Here is a 13,432-nt window from a genome sequence, read left to right as displayed (position 1 = left end):
GGAGAGACAAGGAGGGATATTAGTGGAGACGGAAAGGAGAGACAAGGAGGGATATTAGTGGAGACAGGGAGGAGAGGAGAGAGATGGAGGGATATTAGTGGAGACGGAGGAGAGGAGAGAGAAGGAGAGATATTAGTGGAGACGGAAAGGAGAGACAAGGAGGGATATTAGTGGAGACGGAAAGGAGAGACAAGGAGGGATATTAGTGGAGACGGAAAGGAGAGACAAGGAGGGATATTAGTGGAGACGGAAAGGAGAGACAAGGAGGGATATTAGTGGAGACGGAAAGGAGAGACAAGGAGGGATATTAGTGGAGACGGAAAGGAGAGACAAGGAGGGATATTAGTGGAGACGGAAAGGAGAGACAAGGAGGGATATTAGTGGAGACGGAAAGGAGAGACAAGGAGGGATATTAGTGGAGACGGAAAGGAGAGACAAGGAGGGATATTAGTGGAGACGGAAAGGAGAGACAAGGAGGGATATTAGTGGAGACGGAAAGGAGAGACAAGGAGGGATATTAGTGGAGACGGAAAGGAGAGACAAGGAGGGATATTAGTGGAGACGGAAAGGAGAGACAAGGAGGGATATTAGTGGAGACGGAAAGGAGAGACAAGGAGATTAGTGGAGACGGAAAGGAGAGAAGGAGGATATTAGTGGAAGATATTAGTGGAGACGGAAAGGAGAGACAAGGAGGGATATTAGTGGAGACGGAAAGGAGAGACAAGGAGGGATATTAGTGGAGACGGAAAGGAGAGACAAGGAGGGATATTAGTGGAGACGGAAAGGAGAGACAAGGAGGGATATTAGTGGAGACGGAAAGGAGAGACAAGGAGGGATATTAGTGGAGACCAAGGAGGGATATTAGTGGAGACGGAAAGGAGAGACAAGGAGGGATATTAGTGGAGACGGAAAGGAGAGACAAGGAGGGATATTAGTGGAGACGGAAAGGAGAGACAAGGAGGGATATTAGTGGAGACGGAAAGGAGAGACAAGGAGGGATATTAGTGGAGACGGAAAGGAGAGACAAGGAGGGATATTAGTGGAGACGGAAAGGAGAGACAAGGAGGGATATTAGTGGAGACGGAAAGGAGAGACAAGGAGGGATATTAGTGGAGACGGAAAGGAGAGACAAGGAGGGATATTAGTGGAGACGGAAAGGAGAGACAAGGAGGGATATTAGTGGAGACGGAAAGGAGAGACAAGGAGGGATATTAGTTAGTGGAGACGGAAAGGAGAGACAAGGAGGGATATTAGTGGAGACGGAAAGGAGAGACAAGGAGGGATATTAGTGGAGACGGAAAGGAGAGACAAGGAGGGATATTAGTGGAGACAGGGAGGAGAGGAGAGAGATGGAGGGATATTAGTGGAGACGGAGGAGAGGAGAGAGAAGGAGAGATATTAGTGGAGACGGAAAGGAGAGACAAGGAGGGATATTAGTGGAGACGGAAAGGAGAGACAAGGAGGGATATTAGTGGAGACGGAAAGGAGAGACAAGGAGGGATATTAGTGGAGACGGAAAGGAGAGTCAAGGAGGGATATTAGTGGAGACGGAAAGGAGAGACAAGGAGGGATATTAGTGGAGACGGAAAGGAGAGACAAGGAGGGATATTAGTGGAGACGGAAAGGAGAGACAAGGAGGGATATTAGTGGAGACGGAAAGGAGAGACAAGGAGGGATATTAGTGGAGACGGAAAGGAGAGACAAGGAGGGATATTAGTGGAGACGGAAAGGAGAGACAAGGAGGGATATTAGTGGAGACGGAAAGGAGAGACAAGGAGGGATATTAGTGGAGACGGAAAGGAGAGACAAGGAGGGATATTAGTGGAGACGGAAAGGAGAGACAAGGAGGGATATTAGTGGAGACGGAAAGGAGAGACAAGGAGGGATATTAGTGGAGACGGAAAGGAGAGACAAGGAGGGATATTAGTGGAGACGGAAAGGAGAGACAAGGAGGGATATTAGTGGAGACGGAAAGGAGAGACAAGGAGGGATATTAGTGGAGACAGGGAGGAGAGGAGAGAGATGGAGGGATATTAGTGGAGACGGAGGAGAGGAGAGAGAAGGAGGGATATTAGTGGAGACGGAAAGGAGAGACAAGGAGGGATATTAGTGGAGACGGAGGAGAGGAGAGAGATGGAGGGATATTAGTGGAGACGGAGGAGAGGAGAGAGAAGGAGGGATATTAGTGGAGACGGAAAGGAGAGACAAGGAGGGATATTAGTGGAGACGGAAAGGAGAGACAAGGAGGGATATTAGTGGAGACGGAAAGGAGAGACAAGGAGGGATATTAGTGGAGACGGAAAGGAGAGACAAGGAGGGATATTAGTGGAGACGGAAAGGAGAGACAAGGAGGGATATTAGTGGAGACAGGGAGGAGAGGAGAGAGATGGAGGGATATTAGTGGAGACGGAGGAGAGGAGAGAGAAGGAGGGATATTAGTGGAGACGGAAAGGAGAGACAAGGAGGGATATTAGTGGAGACGGAGGAGAGGAGAGAGATGGAGGGATATTAGTGGAGACGGAGGAGAGGAGAGAGGAGGGATATTAGTGGAGACGGAAAGGAGAGACAAGGAGGGATATTAGTGGAGACGGAAAGGAGAGACAAGGAGGGATATTAGTGGAGACGGAAAGGAGAGACAAGGAGGGATATTAGTGGAGACGGAAAGGAGAGACAAGGAGGGATATTAGTGGAGACGGAAAGGAGAGACAATGAGGGATATTAGTGGAGACAGGGAGGAGAGGAGAGAGATGGAGGGATATTAGTGGAGACGGAGGAGAGGAGAGAGAAGGAGGGATATTAGTGGAGACGGAAAGGAGAGACAAGGAGGGATATTAGTGGAGACGGAGGAGAGGAGAGAGATGGAGGGATATTAGTGGAGACGGAGGAGAGGAGAGAGAAGGAGGGATATTAGTGGAGACGGAAAGGAGAGACAAGGAGGGATATTAGTGGAGACAGGGAGGAGAGGAGAGACAAGGAGGGATATTAGTGGAGACGGAAAGGAGAGACAAGGAGGGATATTAGTGGAGACAGGGAGGAGAGGAGAGACAAGGAGGGATATTAGTGGAGACGGAAAGGAGAGACAAGGAGGGATATTAGAGGAGACGGAGGAGAGGAGAGAGAAGGAGGGATATTAGTGGAGACGGAAAGGAGAGACAAGGAGGGATATTAGTGGAGACAGGGAGGAGAGGAGAGAGAAGGAGGGATATTAGTGGAGACGGAAAGGAGAGACAAGGAGGGATATTAGAGGAGACGGAGGAGAGGAGAGAGAAGGAGGGATATTAGTGGAGACGGAGGAGAGGAGAGACAAGGAGGGATATTAGTGGAGACGGAAAGGAGAGACAAGGAGGGATATTAGTGGAGACGGAGGAGAGGAGAGAGAAGGAGGGATATTAGTGGAGACGGAGGAGAGGAGAGAGAAGGAGGGATATTAGTGGAGACAGGGAGGAGAGGAGAGACAAGGAGGGATATTAGAGGAGACGGAGGAGAGGAGAGAGAAGGAGGGATATTAGTGGAGACGGAGGAGAGGAGAGAGAAGGAGGGATATTAGTGGAGACGGAGGAGAGGAGAGAGATGGAGGGATATTAGTGGAGACGGAGGAGAGGAGAGAGAAGGAGAGATATTAGTGGAGACGGAGGAGAGGAGAGAGAAGGAGAGATATTAGTGGAGACGGAGGAGAGGAGAGAGAAGGAGAGATATTAGTGGAGACGGAGGAGAGGAGAGAGAAGGAGGGATATTAGTGGAGACGGAGGAGAGGAGAGAGAAGGAGAGATATTAGTGGAGAGGAGAGACAACGAGGGCTATTAGTGGAGACGGAGGAGAGGAGAGACAAGGAGGGATATTAGTGGAGACGGAGGAGAGGAGAGAGATGGAGGGATATTAGTGGAGACGGAGGAGAGGAGAGAGAAGGAGAGATATTAGTGGAGACGGAGGAGAGGAGAGAGAAGGAGAGATATTAGTGGAGACGGAGGAGAGGAGAGAGATGGAGGGATATTAGAGGAGACGGAGGAGAGGAGAGAGAAGGAGAGATATTAGTGGAGACGGAGGAGAGGAGAGAGAAGGAGAGATATTAGTGGAGACGGAGGAGAGGAGAGAGAAGGAGAGATATTAGTGGAGACGGAAAGGAGAGACAAGGAGGGATATTAGTAGAGACAGGGAGGAGAGACAAGGAGGGACATTAGTGGAGACAGGGAGGAGAGACAAGGAGGGATATTAGTGGAGACAGAGAGGAGAGACAAGGAGGGATATTAGTGGAGACAGAGAGGAGAGACAAGGAGGGACATTAGTGGAGACGGAAGGAGAGACAAGGAGGGACCCAAACACAAATGTCCCTTCAACCAAACACAAACAGCCCCTGTAGCCAAACACAAACAGCCCTATAAGGGCACCTTGCCCCGTCATGTATTGTTCAGAGGACTGTAAGGGCACCTTGCCCCGTCATGTATTGTTCAGAGGACTGTAAGGGCACCTTGCCCCGTCATGTATTGTTCAGAGGACTGTAAGGGCACCTTTCCCCGTCATGTATTGTTCAGAGGACTGTAAGGGCACCTTGCCCCGTCATGTATTGTTCAGAGGACTGTAAGGGCACCTTGCCCCGTCATGTATTGTTCAGAGGACTGTAAGGGCACCTTGCCCCGTCATGTATTGTTCAGAGGACTGTAAGGGCACCTTGCCCCGTCATGTATTGTTCAGAGGACTGTAAGGGCACCTTGCCCCGTCATGTATTGTTCAGAGGACTGTAAGGGCACCTTGCCCCGTCATGTATTGTTCAGAGGACTGTAAGGGCACCTTGCCCCGTCATGTATTGTTCAGAGGACTGTAAGGACACCTTGCCCCGTCATGTATTGTTCAGAGGACTGTAAGGGCACCTTGCCCCGTCATGTATTGTTCAGAGGACTGTAAGGGCACCTTGCCCCGTCATGTATTGTTCAGAGGACTGTAAGGGCACCTTGCCCCGTCATGTATTGTTCAGAGGACTGTAAGGGCACCTTGCCCCGTCATGTATTGTTCAGAGGACTGTAAGGACACCTTGCCCCGTCATGTATTGTTCAGAGGACTGTAAGGGCACCTTGCCCCGTCATGTATTGTTCAGAGGACTGTAAGGGCACCTTGCCCCGTCATGTATTGTTCAGAGGACTGTAAGGACACCTTGCCCCGTCATGTATTGTTCAGAGGACTGTAAGGGCACCTTGCCCCGTCATGTATTGTTCAGAGGACTGTAAGGGCACCTTGCCCCGTCATGTATTGTTCAGAGGACTGTAAGGGCACCTTGCCCCGTCATGTATTGTTCAGAGGACTGTAAGGGCACCTTGCCCCGTCATGTATTGTTCAGAGGACTGTAAGGGCACCTTGCCCCGTCATGTATTGTTCAGAGGACTGTAAGGGCACCTTGCCCCGTCATGTATTGTTCAGAGGACTGTAAGGGCACCTTGCCCCGTCATGTATTGTTCAGAGGACTGTAAGGGCACCTTGCCCCGTCATGTATTGTTCAGAGGACTGTAAGGGCACCTTGCCCCGTCATGTATTGTTCAGAGGACTGTAAGGGCACCTTGCCCCGTCATGTATTGTTCAGAGGACTGTAAGGACACCTTGCCCCGTCATGTATTGTTCAGAGGACTGTAAGGACACCTTGCCCCGTCATGTATTGTTCAGAGGACTGTAAGGGCACCTTGCCCCGTCATGTATTGTTCAGAGGACTGTAAGGGCACCTTGCCCCGTCATGTATTGTTCAGAGGACTGTAAGGGCACCTTGCCCCGTCATGTATTGTTCAGAGGACTGTAAGGGCACCTTGCCCCGTCATGTATTGTTCAGAGGACTGTAAGGGCACCTTGCCCCGTCATGTATTGTTCAGAGGACTGTAAGGGCACCTTGCCCCGTCATGTATTGTTCAGAGGACTGTAAGGGCACCTTGCCCCGTCATGTATTGTTCAGAGGACTGTAAGGGCACCTTGCCCCGTCATGTATTGTTCAGAGGACTGGTGTAGTGTACTATAGTGTAGTGTATTGTTCATAGGACTGATGTAGTGTACTATAGTGTAGTGTGGTGTGGATAATAAAATCTCCTGAAGACGAGATTACATAAATCTGCCCCTAAACCCTAACCAAATAATTTGTATATTTATTGTCCCCCCTCCAGAACCAAACGTACACTTTGGGGTTCACAATCTGTTTGACAAAATATATCTATCGACAAATCATATCGAAACATCAGGTCACCCTACCGAACCTGCTACAACATACTGTAGGCCTGTCTGCTGCCTTTTCGTTGCCACAGCCTAAATGCCAGTCACCAAACTACCCTGCTACAACATACTGTAGGCCTGTCTGCTGCCTTTTCGTTGCCACAGCCTAAATGCCAGTCACCAAACTACCCTGCTACAACATACTGTAGGCCTGTCTGCTGCCTTTTCGTTGCCACAGCCTAAATGCCAGTCACCAAACTACCCTGCTACAACATACTGTAGGCCTGTCTGCTGCCTTTTCGTTGCCACAGCCTAAATGCCAGTCACCAAACTACCCTGCTACAACATAATGTAGGCCTGTCTGCTGCCTTTTCGTTGCCACAGCCTAAATGCCAGTCACCAAACTACCCTGCTACAACATACTGTAGGCCTGTCTGTAGGTTCTGCTCGTGATATTAAATTGCATTTCAAAACGATTTGGAGCACAGTTGAAAAGTTAACACTCTGACAATACAATGAACTAATTAGAACAATAAAAGCAGTACATTTCAATGCGTGAGATATAAGAGAGCTGCCGTGAGAGGGTCGACATCGTGTGTCTCACAGCCAATGGGGAGAGTTTACAGCTCTGGTCACTGTGATACAGCCTACTGCTGCTCAATGGGGAGAGTTTACAGCTCTGGTCACTGTGATACAGCCTACTGCTGCTCAATGGGGAGAGTTTGCAGCTCTGGTCACAGTGATACAGCCTACTGCTGCTCAATGGGGAGAGTTTGCAGCTCTGGTCACAGTGATACAGCCTACTGCTGCTCAATGGGGAGAGTTTACAGCTCTGGTCACTGTGATACAGCCTACTGCTGCTCAATGGGGAGAGTTTGCAGCTCTGGTCACAGTGATACAGCCTACTGCTGCTCAATGGGGAGAGTTTACAGCTCTGGTCACTGTGATACAGCCTACTGCTGCTCAATGGGGAGAGTTTGCAGCTCTGGTCACAGTGATACAGCCTACTGCTGCTCAATGGGGAGAGTTTGCAGCTCTGGTCACTGTGATACAGCCCACTGCTGCTCAATGGGGAGAGTTTGCAGCTCTGGTCACAGTGATACAGCCTACTGCTGCTCAATGGGGAGGGTTTGCAGCTCTGGTCACAGTGATACAGCCTACTGCTGCTCAATGGGGAGAGTTTGCAGCTCTGGTCACTATGATACAGCCTACTGCTGCTCAATGGGGAGAGTTTACAGCTCTGGTCACAGTGATACAGCCTACTGCTGCTCAATGGGGAGAGTTTACAGCTCTGGTCACTGTGATACAGCCTACTGCTGCTCAATGGGAGAGTTTACAGCTCTGGTCACTGTGATACAGCCTACTGCTGCTCAATGGGGAGAGTTTACAGCTCTGGTCACTGTGATACAGCCTACTGCTGCTCAATGGGGAGAGTTTGCACTGCAAGCCGGCATCTAGAACTTAGGCCTCTTTCTAGAGCTCCGACCTGAAGATCACTGACGTCATAATTCAACCTTGTTTTTTTCAGAGTTCTCAGTTGTCTTGAAAGCACCATAAAGTCAGAGAATGACAGACTTTGATGACAAAGTTTGATGACAAAGTGAGCCCACAAGACGGCCATGCCACGTTCAAGTGAGGACAGGACAACAACGGTGAGTCCAAAAACATGTACTGTATACTGCTGCATACAGTGCATTCAGACCCCTTGACTTATTCCACATTGTTACGTTACAGCATTATTCCAAAATGGATTAAAACGTTTTTTTCCCTTAGCAATCTACACACAATACACGATAATGACAAAGCAAAAACGTTTTTTTTTTGGGGGGGGGGGGGGGGATAATTTATTTACATTTATTTTATTTTAAATATCACATTTAAATAAGTATTCAGACCCTTTACTCAGTACTTGTTTTAGCAACTTTGGCAGCGATTACAGCCTGGAGTCTTCTTGGGTATGACGCTACAAACTTGACACACCTGTATTTGGGGAGTTCCTCCCATTCTTCTCTGCAAATCCTCTCAAGCTCAAGTCAGGTTGGATGGGGAGCGTCGCTAAGCAGCTATTTTCAGGTCTCCAGAGATGTTCGATCGGGTTCAAGTCCAGGTTCTGGCTTGGCCACTCAAGAACATTCACAGACTTGTCCCGAAGCCACTCCTGCGTTGTCTTGGCTGTGTGCTTAGGGTCATTCTCCTGTTGGAAGGTGAACCTTCGCCCCAGTCTGAGGTCCTGAGTGCTCTGGAGCAGGTTTTCATCAAGGATCTCTCTGTACTTTGCTTCGCTCATCTTTCCCTCGATCCTGACTAGTCTCCCAGTCCCTGCTGCTGAGAAACATCCCCACAGCATGATGCTGCCACCACCATGCTTCACCGTAGGGATGGTGCCAGGTTTCCTCCAGACATGACGCTTGGCATTCTGGCCAAAGAGTTCAATCTTGGTTTCATCAGACCAGAGAACCTTGTTTCTCATGGTCTGAGAGTCTTTAGGTGCCTTTTGGCAAATTCCAAGCTGGCTGTCATGTGCCTTTTACTGAGGAGTGGCTTCCCTCTGGCTACTCTACCATAAAGGCCTGATACTGCAGAGATGGTTGTCCTTCTGGAAGGTTCCTCCATCTCCACAGAGGAACTCTGGAGCTCTGTCAGAGTGACCATTGGGTTCTTGGTCACCTCCCTGACCAAGGCCCATCTCCCCCGATTGCTCAGTTCGGCCGCGCGGCCAGCTCTAGGAAGAGTCTTGGTGGTTCCAAATTTCTATCAACTAATGATGGAGGGCACTGTGTTCTTGGGGACCTTCAATGCTGCAAAAATGTTTTGGTACCCTCCCCCAGTCTCGGAGCTCTACAGACAATTCCTTCGACCTCATGGCTTGGATTTTGCTCTGACATGCACTGTCAACTGTGGGACCAGGTGTGTGACTTTCCAAATCATGTCCAATTAACAGGTGGACTCCAATCAAGTTGTAGAAACATCTCAAGGATAATCAATGGAAACAGGATGCACATGAGCTCAATTTCGAGTCTCATAGCAAAAGGGTCTGAATAGTTATGTAAATAAGGTATCTGTTTTTTATTTTTAATACATTTGCCAAAATAAAATAAAACACTTATTTAAAATGATTATTATGGGGTATTCTGTGTAGATTGATGAGTAAAAAAATAATTTAATACATTTTTGAATAAGGCTGTAATGTAACAACATTTGGAAAATGTCAAGGGGTCTGAATACTTTCCGAAGGCACTGCAAATGATGTAATCTGCCAGGGAGATATGTATACTGTAGCTAAGAAAGTAATACTAAGTGTATGTTGTGTAGTAAGCTGTTAGTAGCTCATGTGCCTCACTCTAATAATTTGGTCCCTCTCCCCATCATAACTTAGCCTACAGTTCTGAATTGGTGGTGCACGTGTAGCCTAAAGACAGACCGTTTTAGAGAAATGTACTCATTTAATATTGTAAGAGCTTTCATTGTCTGCTTATTTTTTTTATTTAACCAGGTATTTATATATATAACCCTAACCCTTTATTTAACCAGGTAGGCTAGTTGAGAACAAGTTCTCATTTACAACTGCGACCTGGCCAAGATAAAGAAAACCAGTGCGACACAAACAACAACACAGAGTTACACATGGAATAAACAAACATACAGTCAATAACACAATAGAGAAAAAGTCTATATACAGTGTGTGCAAATGAGGTAAGATAAGGGAGGTAGGTAATAAATAGGCCATAGTGGGGAAATAATTACAATTTAGCAATTAAACACTGGAGTGATAGATGTGCAGAAGATGAATGTGCAAGTAGAGATACTGGGGTGCAAAGGAGAAAAAGAAATCAAATAAATAACAGTATGGGGATGAGGTAGTTGGATGGGCTATGTACAGGTGCAGTGATCTGTGAGCTGCTCTGACAGCTGGTGCTTAAAGTTAGTGAGGGAGATATGGGTCTCCAGCTTCAGTGATTTTTGCAGTTGGTTCCAGTCATTGGCAGCAGAGAACTGGAAGGAAAGGCGGCCCAACGAGGAATTGGCTTTGGGGATGACCAGTGAGATATACCTGCTGGAGCGCGTGCTACAGGTGGGTGCTGCTATGGTGACCAGTGAGCTGAGATAAGGCAGGGCTTTACCTAGCAAAGACTTACAGATGACCTGGAGGCAGTAGGTTTGGCGACGAGTATGAAGCGAGGGCCAGCCAACGAGAGCATACAGGTCAAAAGTGGATCCTCGTGATTGTATTTCCCCTCCTTTTTAGGCCACATAGGTCTAATAAAATAATACATATTTTGTAGTGGCTTTGATGGCATGCATCTAAAAAAGAAAATGGTGGAGTTTGCACCACCAATATTGACATGCTAAAATCGCCACTGCACGTTTAAAAACCCTCGCTTAAATTAGCGAACCACAAGCATAAATTAGCATAAATAATTTAATGAGCTAGCTGTGGACAGATTGAAATCCATCCCAACTCCAAGCGTGACCGTATAGTCTCTCCCCCACCGGCCACTACCTGGTTTCCACTAGCTTCCATAGCCACAAAGTCAGACTCACAGCCGCAAGTCAAAATTTGCTACAGAAATGTGCTTTTTGGTCTTAATTTAAGGTTAGCAGTGTGGTTACTGTTAGGTTCAAATCAAATTTGAAGAAGATAAATTGTATAAATGGGCGGGGTTTATGACTTTGGCTATGGAAGCTAGTAACGTATGGAGGTGCATTTGTGCTGCCTTGGCCAACATAACGGAGTAACGTTATATTTGGACTTTATGTCAGCGACAGAAACAGTCGGAGAGTTCTAAATATGTATATTAAAAGTCAAACAATATCATGCCGGAGACGACTTACCTTTCACTCTTAGTTAAATTCTTCAAGGGGGAATGATGTACTCTTACTCAATACACAGTCTGTTAGTTTGGTATTCACAGAGAATGAATGTCTACTGCTCCTGTTGTCAACCCCAAGCAGTTGTCAAACGACAACTACATTTACTATTGGACTCGGGGCGCTTTTACGATTTTTCATTGGTCAATAAACTCCGTTATTCCCGCCTACTCTGGATCAGGCTTGACATCATGGCGGTGTTTGGCTGTCTAGGTTCAGAATATTATCAGCCTCGGCTGTTGTGTTCGTCAATCACTATATCGCCCCCGATGTTATCCTCCAATGTTGTCTGAAGATTCAAATCTGACATATATCGATAAAGCTTTACATAATTCCTAATCAATAAATTGAAAGTATAGTAGCCTAAAAGTGTCCGTCTGTCACCAGTTTGTTTCAGATGCAATGTGAAATACAAAAAGTATAACATTTCTAAGTGGTCAAGACATGTTCAGTGCAGCAGCGCTGCCTTGTGACCGACCATCATAACACACCTGCAGCAGTATTTCCACTAGATAGCACAGCCACAAAGTCAATATTGGCTATATCGTAAAAATTCATGAATACAAACATTTGATTTTTGGTTCTAATTTAATGTTAGGAATTAGGTTAGCAGTGTGGTTAAGGTTGTTTAAAATCACTTTCGAAGAAGAGATACTGTAGAAATAGGCGGGGTTTCTGACTTTGTGGCGTTGGTAACTAGTGACAACCTTGCAGCAGGTCGGTAAATCATGCAAGAAATTACGAGACGCTGCTCCTTAAACCACCATATTTATTTGGGAATGGAGAGCTAAGCAATGATGTAGTTGATGCAATTTAAAATGTATAACTCTTGACAGATTTGCCTTGGATTCAGCAGGCTACCGTCATTACACATCTGGCTAAAGATAACTTTGACACCTTCTGGAAACAGAAGATGCTACAGGAATGACGAGTCCATCCATATCATATTGGTGCCTGGACCTTGTCCAGGTCGCATTGAGACAATGATTTATCAATGACCCAAGCCCTGCTCAGATAATCGCTACCATTGTGTCGCTGAGTTGTCGTAGTACTGCTACAGATGTCCATTGTCCCAGGAGCGTTGGAAGTCATAATGTAAGTTACCTAACTTGTGTCCCTGTAACTTCCCTGAATGCCTCTTTCAATCCTACAGCTATTGTCAGCAGTAATAATCTGCTTATGAACCAGAGTTATACTTTTAGCACTGAGGCTGTGTGCCCTAGTAGGAAGTCCACTGTTAACACTGAGGTGGTGTGTCCTAGTAGGAAGTCCACTGTTAACACTGAGGTGGTGTGTCCTAGTAGGAAGACCACTGTTAACACTGAGGTGGTGTGTCCTAGTAGGAAGACCACTGTTAACACTGAGGTGGTGTGTCCTAGGAGGAAGACCACTGTTAACACTGAGGTGGTGTGTCCTAGTAGGAAGACCACTGTTAACACTGAGGTGGTGTGTCCTAGTAGGAAGACCACTGTTAACACTGAGGTGGTGTGTCCTAGTAGGAAGACCACTGTTAACACTGAGGTGGTGTGTCCTAGTAGGAAGACCACTGTTAACACTGAGGCTGTGTGCCCTAGTAGGAAGTCCACTGTTAACACTGAGGTGGTGTGTCCTAGTAGGAAGTCCACTGTTAACACTGAGGTGGTGTGTCCTAGTAGGAAGACCACTGTTAACACTGAGGTGGTGTGTCCTAGGAGGAAGACCACTGTTAACACTGAGGTGGTGTGTCCTAGTAGGACGACCACTGTTAACACTGAGGTGGTGTGTCCTAGTAGGAAGACCACTGTTAACACTGAGGTGGTGTGTCCTAGTAGGAAGACCACTGTTAACACTGAGGTGGTGTGTCCTAGTAGGAAGACCACTGTTAACACTGAGGTGGTGTGTCCTAGTAGGAAGACCACTGTTAACACTGAGGTGGTGTGTCCTAGTAGGAAGACCACTGTTAACACTGAGGTGGTGTGTCCTAGTAGGAAGACCACTGTTAACACTGAGGTGGTGTGTCCTAGTAGGAAGACCACTGTTAACACTGAGGTGGTGTGTCCTAGTAGGAAGACCACTGTTAACACTGAGGTGGTGTGTCCTAGCAGGAAGACCACTGTTAACACTGAGGTGGTGTGTCCTAGTAGGAAGTCCACTGTGTGCAGCTTATCCTGCGCTATCAGCTCAAACATAAATATCACCGTCATGTCTACATCTGATAAGTTTCCCAGTAAAGCAATAAAAACAATCAATCATCCTTGAAAAGCCCCCAAAAATGGCCTACGTTAATGTATCTCTGAAACTCAGTTAGATAATACCTTTGATGATACAATGGTATCAATACAAGGTTATAACATCTACCGTAGAGACAGCAATGTCAATGGAGGAGGGGTTACTGTTTATATTT

At 47.0% G+C, this 13,432-nt stretch overlaps 1 protein-coding gene across 3 annotated transcripts in view; it reads right to left on the bottom strand.

Moving 5' to 3' along the window:
* Positions 1-11,390, bottom strand: part of LOC139541715 (AP-1 complex subunit sigma-2-like) — a 65,267-nt gene extending 53,877 nt beyond the window's left edge. For 2 of the 3 annotated variants that reach the window (XM_071346668.1, XM_071346669.1), the window contains exon 1: positions 11,014-11,390. The gene's annotated coding sequence lies outside the window, so the exon portion shown is untranslated. The remainder of the gene's footprint in view (positions 1-11,013) is intronic. The other variant, XM_071346670.1, reaches the window with a different exon arrangement.
* Between the last annotated feature and the right edge of the window lie 2,042 nt (positions 11,391-13,432).

Source organism: Salvelinus alpinus, chromosome 16 (assembly GCF_045679555.1).
Source record: "Salvelinus alpinus chromosome 16, SLU_Salpinus.1, whole genome shotgun sequence".
Lineage (NCBI taxonomy): Eukaryota > Metazoa > Chordata > Actinopteri > Salmoniformes > Salmonidae > Salvelinus > Salvelinus alpinus.
Note: the sequence above shows the minus strand (reverse complement) of the source record. Positions and strands in the feature narration are given on the sequence as shown.